The 26,754-nt window shown below is 40.7% G+C and overlaps 1 protein-coding gene across 8 annotated transcripts in view; it reads right to left on the bottom strand.

Moving 5' to 3' along the window:
• LOC110980267 (uncharacterized) overlaps nt 1-26,754 on the bottom strand; it is a 72,645-nt gene that overhangs the window by 33,642 nt on the left and 12,249 nt on the right. The window contains exon 1 of one of the 8 annotated variants that reach the window (XM_087139349.1): nt 18,679-19,855. The exons of 5 other annotated variants lie outside the window; for them this stretch is intronic. The gene's annotated coding sequence lies outside the window, so the exon portion shown is untranslated. Of the gene's footprint in view, nt 1-8,862; nt 9,422-9,459; nt 9,601-18,678; nt 19,856-26,754 lie in introns of those variants that run through there. 2 more of the 8 variants (XM_022236799.2, XM_022236803.2) reach the window with 2 other exon arrangements.

Raw genomic sequence — 26,754 nt, 5'->3', positions numbered from 1 at the left:
AAACAAAGATAAAAGTGCAGGCACTTATTAAGAAAATGAAACCTGGCATGAAAAATTGCATGATGCAGATAACATACACCGACCAGCTCCATGATTTTGAGTCACCTCGTAGATAAGGCTATCTGGTTCTACAAAATACAATCCCACAGAACCAATATGCTACAAGGCAGGGAGCGTTCAAATGGCCATCAATTAAAATCAAGTATGCAAATCAACGGATGCAGTAAACAATGGCAGATTTGCTGAATTCATTTTTAGTAAATGTCAAAACCGTCAACATATGATCGGTGGCTGGTGGAATAGGAAGTGGAAATCTTCCCATTTCTTCCTGTCATGGTAAATACGCCATCAACTAGGGGGCAGGGATCTCACTTCAATCATTCCGATTAGTTTTCGTCTCTTCCTTTGCTTCATGGTCCAACAACAGTGGCCTTCCCTTATTTGACGGGCCATAAATCATCAAACCATGGTCCTGGTAAGCTGGTAAAGAGCTCTGGGAAGCTACGCAAACTGTCATGCAAAACCGTGATCACTCACAAAGATCTACTCTTGAGCTCATCCCATTCGGCAAAACATTTTCCAGCTTGAGCAGAACCACTTCACAATACAAAAACCCCAATAATATTAAGACAGCAATACAAACAATTACACATGGCAGAGTCACAGGCTATTCACAATGTCAACCCCATCGCCAATATCCTTGTACAGTCAGGTCCTCATTAAACATTAACAGCACAGGAACACATCAGAGTTAAACATCACAATCTAAGCAAACACAACCAGGCTCTTACACACAGTACTCTCATGTCCAAAAATACATAGTGCAGTCACCTACCTAGACCACAAGCATGTCCCCAGGAATCCTGGCCACATATTTCAACCCCTGTCACAGCTGACTGAGACAACCCACAAAACCACAATTCAAGCCAGTGTGGACTCTCCACCTACCTGCATGTGCACACAGCCTTGTCCATTCTTGGCCAATCCATATGTTCTGCACACTCCCAGGGCAGACGGCACTCAGTACACCCGTACATATGTAGGCGGCCATGTAATGTAGAGGCTTATTGACGTACCATGTCAAGGCACTTAGCATTCATCCAATCCAGTCTGCTCACTGACTGTCCTGTTCCCCCAACAGCACAAAAACATATGCAAGCCTGCAGGACCATCCAACTGATCAATAGCCGGTATTAAATCATTGCACAGCCAACCACAACTGGGTCCCTGCCTTATTGATTTTTCGGCACCCTATCTCTTCCCTGGAGCTTTATCATGAAAATGCAAGGGATACATGTACCTGCACTGGTACAGTTATTCAAATGAGATGCATTTACATGCACCTACATGTCCTAGCTGAGGATGGAGGGGCTGCCATGGACAATGGGTGTTTATTTTCCTAGTGTAGTGTACATCCACTTGCAAACTCAATCTTGGCGTTACTTACCCGCGTACAGCTGTACAGACTGAAGCCAGGATTCAATACATATGCTGGGTCACTGGTGGACCAAGGTCAATTGAAATCCACTATCTCCAGAACTTTCTTACATGCGGTGTGCAAAGGAAACCCCCCCCCCCGACAGAACATCCCAAAAATTTAAAATATCCGCTACGCCAGTTGGCCATGGCCAGCGATTTTGATGTTGGAAGTAAAGTGTTTTTCCTCAAATAATTACCTGGGAATTATTCAGAACTTTTCATAAAAAAGATATGGTCTGAGTTTCATTTTCTTTGAGAAAACGGGTCACATACAGGCATGTGTATGACATTCATGTTCATATGACTTTCGAGATCAAAATAATGTTTTCCACTTTGTTGGTCTTATAACGTGTTCCAGTACAGTACATTTTACGAGGGACTGGCACTGCGGTCCAGTTGTTCGTTCTTGTTTTTTTTCACAAAGCTCAACCCCTAAAATACCAAAAGGTCACTACTAAGTATTTCTCTTTTTAGATTTGAAATTTTGAACACTCACATGTACAGCAGGGCCCTACCAGTATTTCACAGAATTACTTCACAGAAAATCTTGCTGACCCAATTGACGCGCCTAGCAAAATTTGGCAGAGCACAATCCACATACCATGATATATTTGCAGGTAACCTGTTTCTAGTATTAAGCAAATATTTTCCTTGCTCAGCAGCTCTTTGACGTTGGCCCATGGAGAAAGGGAGGGGAGGACACCCTCTAGCCCTGGATAGTGTTGAGCCACTAACTCCTGCGGAGAAACAGATTTTTCTCCCCTTCGATTCCAGCCCCCAGGATATATTACAGATTAATGACGAACCAGAATGCAATAAACCTAAGCTATCTGTAACCTTTCCACTTCAGTTGAATCTACAACCTCCTCTTTCCAGACAATCCTCTTTTACAAATGACAAACAGCTACTACTACACTGACAACTAGCCCTGGGGATAAGGTCACTAAGAAATGCAATCAGAATTCAATTCACAGAGTGGCAGCACTGTTGCCTTTCAGACCAACATGAAGTACCGGACAGTGGGAAAACAAATCCTTCTCTTGATTAAAGTTATCCTTGTGGCAAGAACTGACAATATTAAAGGTGTGTGATGGACAATTTGGACATCCGAGACAGGAGCATGGGGATGAGTACATGTATGCACCGTTTTTCTATAGCACATGTAGGTCGAGTTGACCTTTTGACAGTAGGGGGTCTTCACCAAAAAATGACAACGCCATAACAACTGGTAGACCTGTGGGATACTGGAAACAAGCCGTAAATGAGCCAAAGCCATCATTAAAATGTGACTGTGTCTTGCCTTCAGGGAAACCAAATCGACACCAGAAAGGTGCCAAAGTAATATACCCATGTGCGCCTTTCAATAGTACATGTGCACGGTACATGTACATGCACAGTACACGTACAGTGGAACGTTGCTATACCAAACACCGCTATACCGAACATTTGGCTGTACCGAACATCGTCCTTGGTGCCCAATATTTTGTGCACAAAACCTACCGTAGGTTATGTAGTTGCAAATTAACTGAGATTTGCCACAGCATGCATCAGAGATCAATCCTGAGCGGTAGCTTCACAACTTTTAGGATAAACTAAATAGCAAACATAACCGCTTGACAGGAACATGTAGTTGATGGAAGTGGGCCGGTACAAAACACAGCCCTTGAAAATTTCTTCAGGAATCCATTGCTGATTAATTTGTTAGAATCCCAGCCAGGGTACTGCAGACAACAAAAGCCAACGTCACCATCATCACCATGTTTCCATGACGATGAAGACTAACGAGGACAGTGCTGTGAAGCACACAGCCACAAGAAGTCTCAGATGTAACGTTCCTATTGTCATGGACGACAAAAATACTAATTTTCTTTTCCAGAGGAAAAATATAATCTTTCATCTCAAAGCTTCTAAAGAAAAGCTGGTTGCCCTGACACGTACCAGGTGCTGACAGAACTGACAAAATACAATGTATATACAAGTAGATGTTTACTTCCACAATCTGCTAGCCAGGCTAAGTGGAAAGCAACAGACAATTGGGCAAATTAACCACTGGTGGGCCAAGTTTCCATGGCAACACTGATAGCAATAATTTTTTTTTTTTTCCTTCTTGCTCCTGTCCAAGGTTGTCTTGTCTTCTCGCTACATGTATATCATCGGGGACTAAGAACCAATTTCCATGCCTCATCGCACACTGACATTGGTTGAAAGGCAAGAGCATTCCTGCTGAGTGAAATGCCACATCTACAGGTTCATCACTTGAAAATCTTGTGCAACCAATCTTGGACAAGGTGTTCACAGACAAAGAAGAGTAGATTTTTATTGGAGTACAAATTTAGAGCCAATGATTTTCTGCGATTACGGAAAACGGACAGAATTTGCGGAATCAACACTTGAAAACGGAATCCACTGCTTGAAACGGAACTTGCAAAATTTCCCACTAAGAACGGCTTAAAAAGTAAAGAAAACTTTCAGCAAAGTGCTGAAATTTCCACTACAGAAAATCATAAAAAAGTTGGCAACATTGCAGAGTATTTCCAAACAATATTTGTTTCTTTTATTTTCCTTTCTTTTTTTGGGGGGGGAGTATGGTTGGGTAAATGGTTTCCACGCATAGTTTACAACTTGCTCTTCTATTTCATGCTTACTAAGGCATGGAATGGAATTTGAATTTCTGAAGTGGAATTTGGGATTCGGCAAAACGGAAAATACCCATTTTTGAAAACGGAAAATCATTGGCTCTACGAATTAGACAATAGGCTGTGACATTAACATGTACATTCAGATTCCTAAAAGATTCAGAGAGCAAATCACCCACTCCACATTTTGCAAAAGTCAGGGAACATTTGAAGGATTATCAGTTATCTGTAGAACAGCCACGATGTCAAGCTTTTTCGACTGCATTGAAAACGGGTGGCAAAAAATAGAAGTATGTACTATCCCCTCCGAGCGGAACAAAAGAGGGCGTGTTTTTTTGGTACTCGCCGCACAGGCATGCCATGAGGCATGCAAGCATATGCGCATTTGACACAGAGCATGGCGAGTACGCGTAAATAATTTATTATGGCATGTGTGGTCTTTGCGTACACGCAGAACGCGTGCAAGAACCCGCTTGTAACCACATGTCTTTCTTTTGCCAATTGGGGGTGCAATTCAGCTGGGGGCGGGTACAGACGAAAGGATCTTTGCTTATGCTCTGCTCCATAACGGATTTACATAATTTATTTACAGATTAGCATTACAATATAGCATAATATTAAAAGCAGCGATTTACACACCCCCTATACGGGCTATTCACATATACTGTAACTGCACCCTTCCAGACATTTACACATGTACTCCAAAAAACTCTTCGTCTCAGCTCCCTCAAGGGTACATCGTACACAGATGATACTGCAAAAACGAACAGGGTCACTCCATATCCTTTCTGCTGCTCCCGGCAAAGTGTGGAAAAGGGGTCAGGACTGAGAATATCTCCACTAATAGCCCCAAAGCCCCGTGACCAATTCCTCTTTCTGGCGCGGTGGCAAAAGTCAGCAAAGGAGGGCAACAAATGGAAAAAAAAAAAGAAAAAAAAAAAGGAAGCAAACAAACACAACGGCCACACTGCTGCCCTGCTGTTACTAATTCAGGGGATAAAGCATTGATGCAGCGATGTTTTCATTGTTGGACCTGCTCATCTAGGTTGCCCCTGGGCGTCTTCACATCCATCCCCCTTCAGTGGGGATGGCAATTTAGCATGGCCAAGGTGAAAAAACTTCCATTCCATTCCTCCCCTCCCCCTTTCCATTCAGTGGCGCACAGCAGCATCATGACTATCCCCCTCAATAACACCGACGGGCAGGAGGCACGCTGAAATAATCGTTTTCATGCCAGTCAGGTACATCTAACTGCAATCGGAATTCTTAAAGACATGGCAACACTGTATGTTTCTAACCAATACAGAGAATGAATGTGCATGGTCGGATGGTAGGGCCGAGTCAGATCCAATAACTGATTACTGGAACATCTGACGTGAAATTTGATCGCATATTAGAATACTCCGGTTGTTAGGTAAGTTTCAGCCTGCAAGGCTCAGACTACCGGTAGTTGGTTAACTGGAAGCAGACCAAACAGTATTATTTTCTTTTCTGGACTGAACTTTTAGAAGGAAAGTTGTCTGAAAGTATTTTTTCTTTCCAATTCATTGTATTTGCTAGTTTACTGAATACACACAACTAGAACACACTATCATAGCACATGATAATGCCAGCCAAGAATTTTTTTCTCTCAACAAAGCCATTTTGAAAATGCAGAGTCTACGCAGCGCTTGCCAGCATATGTTTCTGGGCTTGTTCCTCGTGCTGTTTTATCACAGCAACATGGTGATGGTGGTGGGAGGGGGGCCCCAGCAGGGTGATCTGTACTGCCCCGCTGCATCACAAACTCTCCTAACTCAATTTACAAACCAGGATCAATACCACAGATCAATATTTACCGCAGTGTAAGCACTCTTCAGACAGTAGTACCGATCCATAGTGCAGGGGACATTGAACACGGAAACATCAATTGTGTGAATGCGAACATACATTTATGCACATACATGTACATGTATATTCTCCAAGCATTAGATAGCTTCCTTTTTTTTCTTTTCAAGTGCATTTGTGAAGCGTTCGGCTGCAGGGGAGGCTGTTTTTCCCTTTTTAAAATGAACGATTTCTTTCCTGAGCTGTAAATTCCATTTATAGTAACCCCCCCTCCAAAACAACTGATTTTATCAACATTGTGTAGTAATACTGTGTGGTAAGTAACGAAATATGAACACGCACATGTACATGTACCGTCCACCTGCATGCTTGCACATACCGGGGGATAATCTAACTAGAGCTTCCATTTTGGGGGCAGAATTTCCTGAGAACCCACCAAAACCCACTGAGTGCAAACTGAGTGCAGGAACAACAAACTTGATGGGACTCATTCTTTTCAAATACTGTTTTTGCTTCTTTCCGTACTTCTTTCCGTACATACATGAAAGCTGCCTTCCTGGCCAGTACTTAACAGTATGTAGAGGAAACAGGTCCCTTATGCGTAATCCATCTGGTTCCTGCTGAAGCAGAAAAATCCCTAACATAAATTGACATGTACAATTACAGAGACTCTGCACATATGGAAACCACGTAATGCTACCGGCATGTTTAATTGTCCTAAATATTTGTTTAACAAAGACTGAGCTTTAATGCTATTACACCCAGTCCTCCAAAAAAAAAAAAGCCTCTGTCAATTCTTTGAGCAGTGAACTTCAAAATAATATTTGCACTAGTTTCACGCTCTCAAGTTTTTTGTTTTTATGAAAGCCTGCGCCTTCCAACACGAAAGCGTAATAAAAAGGGATGGGGAAGAAGGCAAACAGAGACCGAATTCCCAAGAGCAATGGCCCAGTTTTCTTAATCTGTCCACAGCCGCATCCATAATTCCCAGATTAAAACGTCCCTGGCTCGCAATGCATCCCCCCTCTTTTCTTCATCCACTGGATCTGAGGGCCGAAGGCAACAGCTTAAATTCTCTGATTGGTTGACACTCGCTGCTCCTTGAAGCGCTGATGAATGTACATACATACTGTAAATGTTTTCCTTCAGTAAAGGGGAACCTTCCATTCTGTCGAAAGAAAATGATCAAATTTTTCCCCAAAAATTCCACGATATGAATCTCAGTTCGTAAAATAATATCCTCACACTTGTTACTCTCAGCTACTGTTGAAAACTGGTACCCAAATGACCATGCACTATACATGGAACCCGGGGAGCGGGGAGGGAAAGCACCAGGCACGTTTTCTCCTTGTCTTCTTCAAAGGAAAGATTCTGCAGCATCTATATCATCTGTGCATGAATACTTCATGAGCTTGGAGGCCTGGACTGTAATCATTGCATATCAAAGCCTTGAGGAAAGAACCTGCTGATATGTAACAAACATGGCTACACGTACGTGTACACATGTATCGCCTATATTGTACACCGTTGCCTGTCTTCCCTTTTGATTCACGTTAACTCCATCATAGTCTTGTTACGGAAAAGAAAAGGGAAACCTGTCCCTTTCTGAAACCAACTGAATGGTTTGGCTCCGTAGCCAATGTGCAGTTTGCACACCCATCACTTAGTTAAGTCATAATGATTTTTTTTTGGAGCAACAGTAAATAACTCTAAAGAACCGAGAAGTTCCCTGGAAAAATTCCTGCCTGAGGATTTACTTCAACCAGTTTTTGAGTTTTTTCCTTTACTGCCTTCTATTTCCTGTCCAGTTTCCTCCTTGGCTGGGTACAGCCCCCACTGGAGCTCCACTGGTAAACAATCAACACCCGCCTCCACAATAGCACTTTGAATTTCCCTTGAAAAAGCACCAGTCAACTGCATCAAAAATAGTTGCGCTGTGTCAACATAACTCCATACAAAGTACAGTATTCACAAAAAGGGAACAACGCTGGTTGGTTACGTGGGCTTTTTACTGCCTGAAATGATACAGTGAATCTGTGAAGTGTTTGGCATCAAATATGGTGTACTGGATATTGATCAGAGCGGAGACTCTTGATAATGTCACTTCAAACATCAAATCAGACAATGAATTTACACACTGCACAAAGTAACTGAAAGACTGTTGAAAAGAAGGAAAAGAGAACTAACAAAATGACTGAAGCATCTGCTTTTGCTCCCAGCAATTATATTTAGAAATGATTGCATGTATGAACACAGGAAATCGTCGCAAACCTCAGGAATATGAATCTCATGTATGCACGTACAGCACTCTGTACATTCAATGTAACTTAAATATAAATGCGTCAAATGCAATCCTGCCAAATACAAAGGAATGAAAGGTCCCTTTCTAACCGAATAACCTCCATGCTAGCTGTCCAACACCACTAAAATGCAATCAACAATAAAAACCTTTTTTTATGCTAAATCCCAACAAACAGACATTCACTAACTTCATTTAACTATTGAAAATATAATACTACATGTAGTAACTCGTACTTGAGTATTCAAAGAAATAAGGTTGACCTCTGTAAATAGATTGAAATGGACACAAATCAAAAAGCTGGGATTATAAATTACTGCAATTTGAAATGTACCAAACAATGCAGCCAAAACAAAAAAAAATGCTTCAGGAATAAATTTTTTTCAGGAACTTATTCATTTTATACTACTTGTGTTTTGAATCTCCACAAAACAAAACAGAGTTGGTTTAAACAAACACGAACAGTCTCCCACTACAATATTACAGGTACATCCCATGAAAACTGAAAACTGTCCAGGAAAAGGCTAGGTTATTAACTCTGGTCAGTACATGTCAAATTATGCGCGCTCTGCATACGTGCTTAGGGTTCAGAATCTGCTCCAATATTGTGATCTCACCCACCTTACAATGTACTTTCCCTGGCATAATCGACAGGAGAGATCTAAGAATTCCTGTTAGCAGAGATGTATGTAGAAATGTGAAGGGTAGGACAGTTTCTGGCAGGAAACAGTGCCCTACACATCGGACATTACCATGACCAACTTCTAATGCCGTCTGGCCACCCTGTGACTCCTGTCTATGAGTATGACATGTACTTGCACTGTACAGAGACCATGTAGATGTAAAATGTGCATGAACATGCGGTGCATGGATGCACAGTACTGTACTGTACATGTACACATATGCCTGCATGACAAGACCGTTGGCAACACAGACACACAAGCAAACTAGCAATGAAGGGCCCCTAGTGCTGTGTGCTCAACCAATCAGAATGCACACAGCGTCAGTGTATTGTGTACTGAGCCTGGGCGGTCATGTCAGATTGTGTTCGGTCTCAATGGCGGTGTCTGTGTGTACGTGTGTGTACCATGCCCACTGCCTTCATGCACCTCTCTCAAAACTATTCAAGAAACCAGACCAAGAATTGATACACTATCCACAGAGAAGTGTAATCCATGTATGAGAAATGACCTAATCAAGAAAATAATCATGACTTACCTTCACTTCTGCAGATACTTGGTATTTTGCTCTTTAGCTAGGGAACTGTGATCTACAGCATGTCTGCTCGAGCAGCGCAGACACAGCTAAATGCTGGTCAATGTACATGCACAGTGTACAGTATGTACATGTACATGCATACTATGCATATGTATGTGCATACCAGCCAGCTCAGGCCAGCCGTGGCACTATGCATCTCATTATCTTGTTTACCAATGCTAAGCAGATAGTGGGTGGTGCATAGTAGCATACAGTGTACAAGTACTGTACATGTCCATGTACATGTACATGTACATACATGTAGCCAGCACACAGCTAGCTCTAGGCCGGGCTGGGCTGGACTGCCTGACTGGGCAGGGATCAGGACCTTTGACCTCTTTATGCTAATGCACATATTTCTAGTCCGGTTTTTCCCCAGGGCTTTGAGGTTGCGTGAAATCATGAACATAATGCATAGGTACACATATCACACTTGTGTTTTGGGAAGTTGTTGCTGAAATGATTAAAAACACTTGTGTATTCCAATTTTGATGTTCGTTCCACAATGCACAATACTACTGTACTACTGATAACTGAATGTCATGTAGGTCCAGTGAATAGAAAAAATTTATGTACACTTTTTTGGTCTTTTTTTTACCAAAGTAGATTTTTCCAGGTGGCAGTTGGAATGTCTGGACTCTTTTGTTGAGTACAATAAGGCACTTTCACCCCACTCAGAAGACTTGTAATTTGCATTTAAAGCTACTAACGAGTAAAAGTCAAAATATACTGGATATTTACCATTAACATGAAAACAAAATTGAAACAAAAATTTTAAATCTGGTCTGGGAAAAGGAGGCATACTGAGACAATAAACCTTTTTTCAACTCAACTTGCATGTGCTTAGAAAGGATGCAACCATTATGTATGCATATGTACAAATTTCACAAGACTCCCAACTTCATGCACATGTACGCTGCAATTAATACATGCGTCGCTGCTTTATTTAATGCAAATAGTCTCATTTACATACCGTTAAGATGCAAAGTTTAGCTACATCTACAAGTACCGTTAATACGCAAGCTAGGATAACACCATATGTATCCTAAATACGTTGTGCACGGCAGCCCTTTTTCTGGTTAGAGGTTTTGTTCTACAGGTATGGACAAATATGATGACCAAGATTAGAAGCCACGCAGGCGGTGCGCACGCATGAAATGCCTCCTTGATCAACAGACAGTAGTCAACTGCCGCAGTGTGTCCGCGCTCAGGTCGAGACAGCTGCAGGAGTGCAAATGGCCCCTTGGAATGACGTCTCGTCAGATTTGGCCATACACAGGTGAACTCTTTCGTGCTATCTTTCCGCAACAAAAGCAGTTACCAGAAAGATAGGTGCCATGCACAGCCCCTGTTCTATTTTACAGCTCAGCACACCGGGGGTACATCTGTACATGTACATGGAGGCATCCTAGGATACATGTGTACAAATTCAATTTTTCATCTGTCATTGTTGAAATTTTTGCAGCGATTTCCTATCAACTGATGGCAATTTGGCATGCACTGTACATGAACATGCACCAGAGCATGAGCAAAAATAAACATGCACTAAAAGTTACACCCTCTGAATATTCTGCATATATAACCATCAGGGTGGGAAGAGCCACTGCAGGTACCGGTAACTGTACATAATGTGATATGGGTAATACGTCACCAGATTCAGGCTCTGAATTTCTGATATGGCCGGATTCTGTACATCAAAAGCTACAATTTGATACACGAATGACCCCTGTAGTGCCCTGCGTACCGAAGATATATAGACATTTGTATATCCACATTTTCGGATTCACTAAAACCCTTTTAAGAAAAAGCTCATAAAGTGTAGCACTTGGAAACACAATGCTATGTAGGATTTCCTACTGAATGATCCGTTTTTCATCTTTATTCATCAGTATCCATGTTTGCAGTCACAAATTCTGGAAATATAAATATTATAGAAAGTATTAAAGGAAAAAACACAAAAATCACATTTTTGAAGAAATGTTGCCCTCTCCAAATAAAATAGGCCATTACGTGTTTTGGCATTGTGCGACTGAAAACCCTTTTCTGCAGAGCGGGTCATACATGCATGCATCTTCAGTTCACTTTTCATCCCACAAACTGCACACAGACATTCTATTGGTCTCAGATTTCTACTTTCCCCCAAAACATTCCATTCAGGGCATACACGATAAAGAGTATAACAGGTGTACAGCAGCCCCAACCAATCTAGTACGTAATTTTTTAAGGGACTACTGATTAATACATCAAACTTAACCCCTTCCCATGTGTCAAAACATGTACTGGTGTTAGAGGAATGCTGACGGAAAGTATCCAGGTTTTTATGTTTGGGGAAGGGTGGTTACTTTTACAGCCTGCACTCAGCTAAAAAGTTGCGTTTTCATTGGTTAGGGCAAAGTGCGGAAAGAAGGGGTGAGGGGCAATGCCCACTCGGCAAGAACTCAATGTATCAATGTCATGCACTTTCTGCATCTTGAGTTTTGAGAGGATGAGTTTTAGCAAACTACAAAATGAGTAAACACCCAAACATGGTAATGTTACATGTACATACTCTATCCAATGCTAATGTAATCGATTCAATCTAATTCGAAAAATGTTTACGACTGTTAACCTTAGACACCAACAAGCGCCTCAATTTATGCCACAAAAATAATAAGATAAACCCAAGAACATATTAACCCTAACCTTCCTCAATCCACCAAAATCCTTCGGGTGGTTTTGGAGGATTGAGGGTGAATGACAAAAGTGCATGGCTGACTGCGAAGGATGCAATGAATGAAGGAAGGACTGAAGAAGGAGTGAAGGTCGAGGGTTAGACCTAGTGTTGTTCTTGCTCAGTCTTGCATAAATTCAACCTGATATTTCTTTTCAATCAACGGCACTGCTCAAGAATGCCATTTGCACTGCCTCAACAAGATGACAGGGATTACCGGAGGATTTTGAAAGGATTGAGGCAGTAGGCACACCTCCAAGTAACTTTTTCAAGAAATTTTGGAGGATTAAGGGAGAATCCAATTTTTTCACCCCCCATATTGAAGGATTCTGGAGGATTGAGGAGGGTCCCTAGCAAAAAGGGCCTAGGGGGTTAGGGTTAAAAAATTCATGTCCATGTTTGTCCCAGCACCAGGGGTAATATTAGGGAATGAAGAAAAATTACACAACCCATCTAGGCAGAGGGGTTGACAACAGCAAAATCCATTGAAATTTCTGAAAATGGCACTATGTACATGGACATGTACATGTATCGGTATCTTTATAACCAGGAACCAAACATCTCCATCTTGCTCCATCGTGATCTGACATGTACCCTACATGTACATGTACATGTAGTTAATGCTTCAATGGGCACAGCACACAAAGCAAACTGTGCCCGACTCATATCAATGTACGGTCAATTAAGGGCAAACCAAGCATACACATGAAGACACAGGGGACAACAGCACATTCCAGCTGTGTTAATTGTGGTTTGTGTACACCTACAATTTCATCAAGATTAATTTACGGACAGGGAAATGCATGTACATATATGTTACAGAATGACTCTGACAAAAATGACACCACAAGGCTAAAACTATGCACATTCCTGGAACAGAAAGTTCTGGTTGGCTGAAAATAATGTCTGCCTGTTATATTTACAACTTTAATACAAGCCTTTTTTCCACTGAAATTGCATATACACGAGGAGTACGTGACAATAGTGCTGCAGCTGAACCGCCGAACCCAACCAAAAATCATCAAACATGGCACTTTCGAACCGAACCAAACTATTTCAGGTCACTGTAGTCAGCCAACAGTTTGAAGCAGTTTTGTATTACATACATGTATCTCCCAAACCAAACTGGTCTCTTCGGATGTTCGGCTTTAATATGGCATGGCATTGATAGCAAACGTGATAAAAAAGCAAACACAATGAAAAATGGATGGCATATGCTGCACCCATGCTCGGTACATGTGTGTGCATACAATGTACCCATTTTAAAATGCACGTGGTGAGATTTCACTAATGATTAACTGAGAACATGCAAGGTATAGCATTTCCACTGCATAACAAAGCTAAATTTTCCCTACATCCAGTAGAGATTATGCATATTCAGACTAAAATTATTTGTCAGTCTCCAATAACTGCGCACTTGCGTTCCATATTAGGCAGTGTTCTCCACAAATGGATTTTGCAAGGCGGGCCACCCCGCCAAAATTTCAGGCGCCCCTGCCAATATTTGCCGCCCTGCCAAAATTCTTACCACTCTGCCAAAGTTTTGAAATGAAAAACAAATAGAAATGGCCAAGATCCAACGGCCAGGACAATCTGCACCATTACGTGCTGCCCGCTCGGTGCCCTGAATCAGCCTTTCTGGCCGCCGGTCCCGCCATACTGTGTACATAAAGCGTGCACCATTTACTGCTGCGCTGCCTGCATGTCTTGTACATGTACCTGTAGCATGCACACTTTGTCGCGATGTTTTTGTCTTGGCGCGAATGGGAACCAGTCAGACCAAGATTCAGGTGGTGTCATTAACCAAGCAACTGCACAGATGTCACCGTCCGGAGAAAAAAAAAACCAAGCTTTTTCGGCAATCTTCAACTGAAGTTGACTAAACTTTGGAAACAGCAGATTATTCGTCTCTGGATCACCGATTAATGAGGTAATGAATACACAGGAAGAGCCAATGGGCCAATAACAGCAATAACAGGCCTAGAATCTTATTATGTGTTGGCAATTCTTCCAACTACCGGTACATACTCTTTGTAGGGCATGTTTTGTAGTATCACTATTAGGATGCACTTAACGAATACTGTGAAGTGGTGTATGTGGGTCATTCAGTGCTTTGGAAACAAGCGTACACATGTGGCACTGCAGCAACACATTATGACAAGCCAAGTCACATGTAGGACTTTGCTGTTATAGTGATTGTGCAAGGTCATGTAAGAATAATCCTTACAAATTTTTAACAGAAAAGATATCATTGTGATCTCATCTGAGGAAACTGAATTGATTATTTTTCCCTGGAAGAAGTTCAACTTGCAATCTTCACGCATGTCTGATTATGTCATAGTGCGCCCAATGACATCATCACAATCTCGATGACGTCATGCCGCCCTGCCAAAAATGTATCCATGGAGAACACTGTTAGGCCACAGAAGTCATACATGGCTGTGAAAAATGAATTTAGATTGGATTCTGCTTATAGTCAGACTTGTTTTGGATCAAAGGCAACTCTGCAGGAAAAGCCGATTTTGCCGGGCGGAGCACTGCTCCAATGTGCAACCAGATTTGGTGCGTGCGGTGGCCAAATAAACTTGCCTTTTGTTTGGTTTAAGTCAACGTATGTATACGCTGTAATGAAATTTCGCCATGTCTCTAAGTTGTTCGGATATCTCAAATAACAAAATGCCATCATCCATTCAAAAAAAGTCTGATGGTAAATTGCCCCTTCGGCCACGAGGGCGCTGTCCTAGGAAAGAATGCTGACTTGATACTAAGGTTCTTCTTCGAATATACAAAGCCATGGTTTGGAAGTAGAATCTGTTTCGTGAAAAATAACCAAAACATAATTAGCTCGAAATATGATTTGATGTTGTATCCCGAAAAGTGGGGAACTCCCATTTGAGCGTGCTGTTTTTTGTGTTTTCAAAAGTATCCTACGATCATTTTGTTGAGTCAAGCATTTTCCAAACAGACGGTTGGTCAGCGGTCGGAAAATGTCACACCTCTGACAGTAACCTTCTATGGAAATTGGAAATGTAACTCCTACGTGTGTACAAACTTTGGGGGAACAGTTTACAGAAAAAAAAAGAAGTTGAAATTGAAGTTGCTCGTGGATGGGGAATGGGGAAGGAGATTCATTGCTTAATTGTATTAATGTATTTCATACATGTAAGTACTACGGCACGTTCGTGGTGAGCTCTCTGATGTCTCAGTGAGTACTGACTAGTGTGCATTGTACATGTAGGTACCTGTACGTACACGTGTGTACATGTTCAAACCCGAACTGAAGTTTGAAAAATTTCCAAACCAAACCTTGGCACTTACATGCAGCAGTACCTGACAGAGTCATGCGAGAAAATATCAAGGTTTTGAAACATCATCTTCTGAACAGGTGAGATTGCCACCCTAATTTAACTGACATTAGGACAAAAGACAAATTCTTGGGTGATCAGATTATGGGAAACAATATCAGCAAATAATTCATTTCCAAATTAAGTATACAGAATGTAAATTTCACACTTTTAATTCAAAACTGTGACTAAATTCCTAACTCAATTTTACGAAAACAATATCTGAAAATAGTAATCCTTACATCAACAATTGTGACCCTTTGAAGTTGACATTCAATGATTGTCTGACCAACGAATCAGAGGTGGTGACTTTTTCTGAGTAGATTTGTCTAAAAGCATCCAGTGTGCTCTGCATATCAACAGCCGGAGGGGGCACGGCAGTAACCAGAATCCAGCAGAGTCATCATGGGATGGGGGGGGGGGAGTTGTAGAGAATGGGAGGGAACCTAGGGTTATCTCTAAAAAGTGAGGTTTGCTCACAGTAGCAAATTAGGTTTCCCCGAGTAGCAGGAAGCTGGTTGGCTGAAGGGGAAGTTGCACTTCCCGGCCCAGGCAACTACATGTAGAGCATGACTTCCTTCAATGAAGGGGGGGACGAAAGGTGTCCAATGATGAGGATGGGCAGGTCACGCTTGAAGCATCCGGAAATTGAAAAGCAAGATAAATTCCACGAGCTGATAACAACAAAGTTATGGTCATACACACTTTTCAAACCGAAAAGTGTTCATCAACTACTGTACCGGCATGTGTGTAAATGATTTGTTATACAGGGAAGAGATTGGAGAACAATTGAATATGGCATGTTCTTCATAAAATGGACCAAAATGCAACTCCGGATGTCTTTTTTCAAAACTTCTAAAAGAGTGACTTTGATCATGTAAAATACAAAATGGCACCTTAAGATTTATGAAAATGATTATTTGGGGATAATTTGGCAAAATGTGTACATTTTGTGGACATTTGGTTAGCTAACAGTGCAAATCAAATGGAGTTGAATTCATTTCAAGTTTTACGTCAAAGTGTTTACACCAGAGGACTTGATTTCAAAACTTCTCTCAACAAGAAGAGAATTCAGTATATTTTTTGACTGATGTATTTTAAAGCACCTAAGAAACAACTTTAGAAAAATATAAGCCACAAAAAAAGGGCACAAAATTCACGGAAAATGAGAAGAGTTTGGCTGCCTTCATTCTCTTACCGTTTATAATCACTCTCACTATACCAGCATATCTGCCAGGCCTTATACCTTTCAACCACCGAAAATAATCTTTAAGTTTGGCTGTATCAAAAATGTACAATGAGTACAATATGTTCGTTGCAAACATCATATTTAACAGAATTTTGATGACGTTCGAAAATTTTGACAAAAATGCATGACATACAAGAATGCTGAAAACGCTGTCACATGTAGTGCTTGAAAATTCTATGCGCGATGTTCATTTTGCCACTTATTTTGGAGATATCCCCTAGAAAATTAAATTAAAATTAACAACTCTGAGCATTAGATTTCTGTCACAAATCGTATTTCGGACCTCATTTTTTCGAGTGTCATTCAGAATGACCAATTTTCTTTCAAGAAACCTTGGTCCGAAGAGAAAAATCGCAGAGCGTCGCAATTCTGTGGAGGGGCTCATGAATATTGAACGAAAAAGAGGGCGCACTATCTGGGTTGATATCAAAGGTCAAACAGGCCACGATGCAGTGAAACATTTCTCTAACGGCACCACGAGAGAATGACGGAAGCCACAAATCGCCACGATCGGTATTTTGGACTGCGGCTTTCAGAAATGTACTTGAAGAACATGTGATCGGTCCAGTGGTAAAAGGATTACGGTTTGGGGGGTGCTTTTTTGCACTTTTCTTTAAAGCTTGTGTTGTACATCGATTTGTTTTTGTTTGTTTTTTTGCAGTCATTTTTTTTACACTAATGATAGAATCGAATGACGTTCGCGACTGCCGACTTCAAGACCCAATTAATTGTGAGAAGTATTTTGTGATTATGGTTTTAATATAAATCTGTGTAAAATAACCATGGGGATTATCACTCCTCGGTAAATTTCATTGGCTAGGATTTCAACAGGTTGTTCACGTCCATCAAAAGTGCTGACATTCGAGATTCTAATTAATTATCTCCTATTAAGTTGAAAGATGGGCACAGTCATCATTGTTCCACATATCAGCTATGACTTCCCTCATTTCATCAGACACTGGGAATTAATTCACTGCTGTTCACTTCAGGAAAAATGAACGCCCAAAGTGGAACATTATCTAATGGTCCACATTTTGAGGAACCTGCCATATCTATGAAACATTCACTAGAGGTTTTAACGGCCCCACAGCGGTGTAGGTTCTATGGTATACTGTTGTGTTTGCCTGAAGGCATCCTTGTAAATATAACTTTCTTGTGTCCTGTATCAACTTTTATAACTTAAAACACCATCATCGTCAAATCCAGATACAAGTATTCCGAATTCTAAAAGACTGTTTGAAAAATCCTGAAATCAGGAAAAATCCTGACAAATCTCACTCCCGGTTACGGCAGTCAATATATAAGCATTCCATTTTTAAGCAGGCACTTTTTGTACACGTATGTACATGTATCATGTATATATGCAAAGGTACACTGAACATGTATCAAATGGATCATTCCAAACGGGAAGCCTCTTCTGTGTTTTTTTTTAGTGTACATCCATGTATTTTGTGTATACGAAATTTTACCAATGAGCAAAGGGCTAAAAAGGGGAGCAAATCTGAATGGGACATTTAGTCGGACATTGCTTACTAAACTGGGTAACTCTTCAAGATTATATTCTTTGCAGTCGCTCATCTTTTGCCCTGGCAAGAAATCAAATACACGTATTTGCCACGACACATGATCTACAATTCCACACACAGTAAATGCTGACTTAAAGTTGAAGGCAAGGCAAGAACCTGCGCAAGTGTGATACATTTATGAACTGGGTCATGTTTTTGCCATGCACCTACATGTAGAATAGTCTACCTGCACATGTACATGTATACGGGTACTTTACAGGTACATTTAAGGATTTGATCAACAATTAGAGTGCCCAGGCTGCGACAGACAGGTTTATGCATTTGTCTACATTACATGTATGTGCCACTTACAGTAAGGAGATGATACCATGAAATCACTAACACACTGAGGTGAAGTATCTGACATCTAAGACAATGTGGAGAGCATTATGTAGCACTGACAGATGAGGTGACGTCCTTGGAAACAACAAAACATACTAGTAAACATAGTGTCAACCTTCACACTCGTCAATCCATGACACTTGCGAGACAGGTCAAGGGTTAAACGTGTCTAAAACACACCCTCACACTGTAAAAACATATGTGTTCCCTCTGGCCTTAAATTCAAACAGGTGCGCACTGTAGCATCAGGAACAGGACCAGTGCTCATCAGTGCTTAATTAAATACAGCATTGACTAGACAGTGTTGATCAGACAGAGCAGGTACTGTACTCGGCCCAATTCTACCACACCGACCCCACTACACTGCAGACAAACTGGTGCTAGAAATGGCAGCCCTGATGATGTAGTGGGGATAATGTCCTACACATCTCCAGAGTGATTATCCCAAGGTAGTGCTTGACTTGGGGCTTATGCCACCGTACTACCCCGTAGTGTCAATTTCATCACAAAGTAGGTGTTCGGTGGGCACTTGTGGTGATAACATTAATAATAGCCCCTGCCACAGACTTGCCAGTGTTGTCAGCATTTTGGTCTAATCATAGGGCATTTCTGTTTTTGGTACCGGTATGCGTGTACTATTATCATTATTACCTATTCATGCCAATGATACATCACAAACAAGATGGGCATTGGAGAGACAAGGTAGTAAAAACTCACTGTGGTCACAGACCTGTCCCCCCACATCCAGTGGTGAAAAATTAACAAGATATTAAAAATAAGTAAATATATATGTAAAACCCGAACATGTAAACAGTTAAATATTTCATGTACATATAAAAATATACTTGGACACTTGTACAAAAATACCTCTTCAAGCAAGAACTTTAGCAAAACATAAATGTGTGCTCTGTAAAAAATTCGGCCATTCAGTGGAAAGAGCAGTGTACAAGTACATGTAATTGGTGCTGGTGAATTCATGGAAAGAAAGTCTTGCAAAGGCATGTACATGTAGGCCTACCTGTACATGCAAATATATGTGCACATGACATGTATGTAAACAATCTTACAGGTAGCTGTCGTTTCATTCATCTTGGAAAAACCAGTTTTTTCCTATTACTGCACACTTGTATTCAATGCTAAGCCCAAAAAAAACCCAAAAAAAAAAAAACCCAACCCAGACAACATTGCATAATATATTCACTCAGCTCAGTTCACAGCACATTAAACTTACCGGCACGGGCCATCCAATGGATTAGGGCTCTGTACCGGTACACTTAACAGAATATGAGAGATTTTGACAATACCCATCACAGGTATAATTTTGTTTATTTAGTGTGTACCCTTCTATTAATGGAGGAAGGAAGAAATAAAAGAAGACCGTGTGCTCATAAAGATGAAAAAAAAAAAGAAAGATGGCCCCTTATTAGTGCGAAAATAACATGCTTCAAATATCTTAACACTCCAGTAATGTACACATATTTTAAAAATAGTTATTTCAAAAAATTTCTAGTGTGTAAATAACGTACTTCGAATGTGAAAACTTCAGTCACATTTCCTTGAAAAAAAAGAAAAGAAACACAAACCAGCAAGGGGTTTTGTCAAGATCAATGACCTAAATATGAAATTGACAAGAAAACAAACCACTTAGTAGTAAGTCAAAGTCTTTCGTCAACGTAAGAACTAATGAAATATCACAATTGTTTTTTCTCGACAAGAAATCAAAATTTGCGAATGTAATTCAAACACAAAAATAGGTGAACGTACAAAGACTGTCAGCAAATAATGCAAGCTACAAAGTCATGTACTATACGTATATGTAATTATTCAAAATGTGCAACAGTATCGGCAGTGCAGTTTTCCGGCCCCTAACAAACATGTACATACATGTACACGTATACAGACGTAGAATGGCTTGCACAGTCATGCCCAAAGACCAGCACAGCCAATCAACAGCAGGAACACAACCCTATGCCCCTAATGGCTCCTCCTATTGGCCAATTGGCAGACTATTAATAACTCTTGTAACCTGGTTTGGCCTGGTTTGTGTCAATGCCTTGCACACCATCAGACGAGCCCAATGACGCTCGCTTGCCAGGTTTCATTGCCAACACTATTTTATACTACTTGCTGCTTGCAAATGATGGGGCCAGGATTGGGTTGACACAAGTAATGTTCACCATGTGGAGAATCCCCCAGTTTAAAGGGCTGTGTACACAAACGTGGCTACATGTAAAGTGACCTTTGCTCTGTGTATGACTGTTGAATGTCATTAGCAGTGCGTGAACATTTATGCAGACAGGGGGACTGCATGTATTTCAAATCCTGCGTACGGCGTTGTCATCTTTGTTAGCCCAAATAGTCCTAAATCCTCCAATTTCAGTATGATTTTACATACTGTGCACCCTAGGGGGATAATTAACTTAACAAGAAGAACTGAAGTACATGTACACGTAAATTGAACTGTTTCTTTCAATGACAAGTCCTGGAGGACTCTTTACAAATTTTTTCCATGTTATACATGTACATGTGTTGTACAATGCAGAATGCATAATACATGTATACCACAATTGAATATTGAATTTGTAGGCCTGCAACATGTAGAATTAGGACATGAAGTGGGTTCCAAGCATGGGTTCCAAGCATGGGTTCCAAGCATGGGTTCCAAGCATGGGTTCCAAGCATGTGTTCCAAGCATGGGTTCCATGCATGGGTTCCATGCATGGGTTCCAAGCATGGGTTCCATGCATGGGTTCCATGCATGGGTTCCAAGCATGGGTTCCATGCATGGGTTCCAAGCATGGGTTCCATGCATGGGTTCCAAGCATGGGTTCCATGCATGGGTTCCAAGCATGGGTTCCATGCATGGGTTCCAAGCATGGGTTCCAAGCATGTTAGTTTACCAAGATCAAGTACAGTGTTGTACATGTATGTGTACGGTACCATACGTGTAATGTACCGGTATGAACATTTATGTTCATGACAATAATGTTTGGGTATTAATTGCACTGAGGGCCCCTCTATGCTAGTCGTCTTGTTTCAACACATAATTCCCTAATCAATCCAAACTTTGCCCTCTTTCCTAAATGAAATCTGCTGATATCTAACAAGTTATTACTTCCAGCTGTCTAAATGCATCCGCTGGAGCGTTATTTTAGACAGTCACATAGCCTGTTATTCAGGTGAGTTGAAAACTTCTAAGACTATCCTTCTCCATATCCTACGCATATTTAAACCAGCCCTGGTCTTGTCATTTGTAATGTTCTACTCTAAGTACTCTGTTAACTCATTTGGATCGACACAACTGATGACTAACAGTCCTCCTGGTTCCTCCTCATTAATTCATGCATGTTCAACTGTCAAATTAGATACGCTGATTATACGGATTAATTACTTTGCTAATTGTTTATTTTATTATATATAATGGTTACTTGTATCTTCTATCGGTAATTCAATTCCTTCAACATTCTTATTGCTTCCAATTCATGTGTTCGTTGATTTACAATTCCTATTTATATTATGTGTTTTTTGGAGTTTTTTGTTTTTTCGCCTTGCTTTAATATCTCTCCACATTGTTATTCATTTTGAATCTTATGTCCTTGATATTAATGACCAAGGCTATCAACGTGCCCTTGTCTTTGTATTTGAATGCTTAAATAAAGACATGAATGACAGTGGGAACTGGACCCTTAATTTACATGTGCATGTAACTGAAGCCCAAAGTTGCATTTTGACTGAAGGAATGTAACGTACACCACTTCAACACAAAGTGCATAGATCTCTGAAGTAATTTTGTCCCCTGGAACTGCCATCCTGAACTACGGTACTGCATTATTGACGGTGCAGTTCTAACTGCAACTCCAAGGTGATCTTCAGACTAATTTGCTGAGCAGGATTAGAAATAGAAGCCATTACTTCAGTGGACTACACTTGTGGACAGGCGACACGCACGGACTGAATGTCTCTTCAACCCATGGGGTGTAGTGACTTGCCAAAGTGGACACGTACATCAGATTTAAGAATGCATGTGTGTGGTGCCACCACATTTACGGGTCTCACCTTAATTAGTCGTCTACACATGGAAATTACAAAGAAAAAAATTAAATACTTCCCAAAGGTTTACAAAAACTTCCATTTTTATAGTGCAAGGTACTTCCTTTTAGTGGTCGTAACTTGAAAAGTAGAGAAAAATCGTTGGTGTGGCATTTCCTTTTACTTTGGACGGAAGAAACTTAACACCAAGATTACAAACACGGACAGAAAACTGGGAAAGAATTCATGACGGAAATCAGTACAGAGACAACAAAGTCTAGCATTTGAATGATCACACATACCAGCTTTGAAAACGGCCATGTTCAACTAGAGTGACTAATAGGTCCTACATGGCGCGGGCAGTACACTTGTTTGAAATAGGTCAAAGCAATATATGAATTATGCATACAGAGATGTCTAGAGCCATCTGTACTTTTGTCCTTTCTCACTCAACAGATGATCCACCAAGAGGCGGGTAAGATATTCATGAGCTGGTTTAATAATTCACCGGGATCTCTCCCTCACGGCAAAGCAGACGCATGAGAATACTGCAAACTCCATCCGTCTGACAGAAACCATTAACGCAGCAGCCTGCATCATACATGTACATCTGTACATGACTCTCCTGTCCATAGATTTTGTTTCTCTGTCTCTGCTTTTTTTCCCCCCCTCTTTCGAGGACATTTAGGCATTTTGCATTGAGCCGCCAGGTTGATTATTAGCTACTGATGGAGCTGCGTCTTGAATGGAACTATAGGGTTTCTCGCTTGCACAACGCAGCCAACCGTCTGTAAGACTGTATTAGCATGCTGACAGGCTCAAATTGTGGTTAATTCAGAGGTTGCCAAGATCTGTGGCCACAGGCAGTCAAATTTGACATTGATGGCTATTCTTCAGGGATTCCAGACAATCTATGTAGAACCAGAATCGGTTAATTTTATCCACCGAGAAATGGGCCTGATGTATAAACTCTGGATCGTCCATTTGTTCCTTACATCTGCGAGTGTCCTACAGCCACCTGGCCACAATAACCCAATGTGCGATTTGCAGATAGACATGTACAAATAAATAACTTGATGCCTAATGGAGCAAAGTCCACTTAGCATTGCCAGTAAACATTTTCACAAAGTGATGATTTGAAATAGGAAACAGTAGGCGTGAAATCAAGAATTTGCCATTTAATTCTCTGGTTTGGTGATGTCAAAAAAATCCCGAAATATACTGATACGGTCAATGTCAGCCTCACTCCTGGTTAACATTTGTCAAGAACTGAATTTTTGAATAAGGGGTGCAACAGCCATCCTGAACTTCACGGTGAATAGAGGAACTGCAGGGAAATCAGAATGTCCAATGCGAAAATGTCAATCAGCAGTCTGCCGTTTTATTTTAGGCCATGCGCACAGGAAACCAAACCACCTGTGAATATCAGCAGCACACCTGTACGTTTTCACTCTACATACATGTACACATCCACTCAACCTATTGGATATTTTTAAGACTAACCTTCAAGTTTCCGTTCCCCCCCATCTTGCATTTTTGTTCCTATGTGCAGACTCCCTGAGGTATCGGTAGATTAACCCTTTCCAATATACATGTACATGTATGTAGGAAGTACAATCAACGGGTAAATGTTTCCCTGTTTAGGTCTGTAATCATGGTAATGAAATGAAAACCTGCTGAAGGTTAGTAGACAGTCAACTCAATGGTGCAGTTGATAACTACCTTCCCCTCCACCACAAAGAACCTGGATTATTACTATAATTGGTCATTTTTTAAGAAATAAATTGACAAAACATGTGATTTTTAGCCCAAAATTACCTTTATGGTTTAAGATGCAATATTCAAGGCTAGAGACAAGCATATTTAGAATGAGCACCCCTGGTATGAGTTAGAAAACCTATTGCAGAGATCAAACGTGCAATTATCTTCTCACGGCTTTCATTTTTTCAAAAAAAGTTTTTTTAATTAATCCCATTTTTTAAAGCGTTTTATAATTAATGTGTTTTTTCTTGTAAAAAGTTTTGAGATATTTTATGGAAAACGCTACATTAAGACTAAATTATTATTATTATTATTAAATGACAAAAACACATTTTTTACCCCGAAACAAACTCTACTGACAAAAATGTGCACGTTTTGCGCATGGGAACAAGCATCTTCGGATTCAGCACCCTTGAATAGGGCTAGAAAACCTATTTTCAAGTTGCCCCCAGATGTGACAGACGGACCTCAATTTCTTTTGAGGGCTTGCCCATGGCCTACATACATGTACCCTTGTAGTCCAATTTCTGATGGATCTGGGTTTCTAAATTTACATGTACCGAGGTATACCAAACAGCACACACTGCAGTGGGAAATGGCCACAGCCACTGAACAGTGGTTTCCAAGTGCTCATTTGTTATTCCTACTGGTAGGAACAATTTAAGGCACAGCCAAGATCTACCAGGCTTCATCATCTGCTACAAGTATCTAGTCAAAGCCAGCCAGCCAGCTTCATCAGGGTGCACAAAAAAAAAAAAACTGAAGGATTAGGGATCAAATGTATGTAAAGTGTTTACTGAGGGTGTGTTTCCCACTACTGGTACGAGAGCTGGGTGCTTGGGGCCCATTTGTTTCACAACGATACTGATCGCGATCAGTGATGTTGCGCTGGTTCACCGACACTAGAAACCCACCCGAAGGATAGCGAGAACCAGCTTTGCAATCACTAATCGTGATCCAGATCTGCGTGAAACAAACAGGCCCTTTGTGTTTGTTCAGCACACCCAACTGCTACGCGTATGCACAAAGAAACAGATATTCAGCAGTCGACAGTACATTTTGAATGCTTCTTCACAAGATTCAGGGGCTACACATGTAGAGGCTGTTATCACACTCATTTCTTCTTTCACTTTGTTCATTCTCGCAATACTTTGGCACAGACTTAAACTACAGCAGGTCAGGTACTTTAAGATCGAGCTAAAAACTAGCAAACCCAGGTTCCAGTCAAGACCACTGTTGAAAGTTTTCATCTTAAAGTCACACAAAGCTTAAGACCCACATCAACATTCCAGGGTAAAGTCAGCCATCTGGCCACTGAAATAACCTTTCGCCTTTTTACCTTGGAATGTAAAAAGTTCGCATACTTTTGTACAGACCAAGTGTACAAAAAAAAAGAAATTCAGGGTCAACATCTAAACAAAAAAAAAAGCTAAAATCCGCCAAAAAGCTGAATTCTCACACCCCCGATTACACCAACTTCCGTTTGGAAGTTTTCTTTAGACAGGGTAAGGTTTGTCACTTCTGAAAACTGACTCAAGTTGTGTCCTGTTCTTTGCCTGTAGTCTGCCTGCAAAAGCGATGGTTTCCAGTCACCGTGACACCTCAGGCATTTTGGCAGACATTTATTCGAGAGCCATAAAGTCGTTAACTGCGCAGGAACTTAACAGCAAGGTCATCAAGGCCTATGTTTGTAAAGTGGCTCATACATGTCCATGTATGAATTGCAACTTTTCCATCACCAAATCAGTAAAAAAAATCCAGAGAGTTATTGACACACTTTGTTGTAATTATTATGTTGTGACCATTAAGCAATACACTGATGCTATAACATGTTGTAACACAACATGCATACCTTTGACACATCCCACAATGCTTGGATCCTCAGTTTTTAACTTGCCTCCACCCCCCCCCGCCTTAAATTTACCTAAACCTCCAGTTTTTTTAAGAATCAGGGCCGTCAAAAGAAATCCTTTCATTGTAGAAAAAAAAAACCAAGTTGTTATGCTGCATTATTCAATAGGTTTGGTCTATCCCTTGTTCTGTCTACACAATTTAAATTCAAAAGGAAAATATGTTATCGTCAGGATTAAATAACTACCCTACATGTCACATTTGAGGAAGTTCAACAACCCAATAATTTGGCATTGAAATTTTATCAGCTGAAACTGGTTACCTTTTCTTCTGGAGTTCCAAATGCAACAAAACAAGCAATGGCTTCAATATATTTTGATTTAACTCTACAATAAAAATCCCATT

This window comes from Acanthaster planci, linkage group LG07 (assembly GCF_054643075.1).
Source record: "Acanthaster planci isolate LZ-2023a linkage group LG07, COTS_SCS, whole genome shotgun sequence".
Lineage (NCBI taxonomy): Eukaryota > Metazoa > Echinodermata > Asteroidea > Valvatida > Acanthasteridae > Acanthaster > Acanthaster planci.
This window is presented reverse-complemented; position numbering and strand designations above follow the sequence as displayed.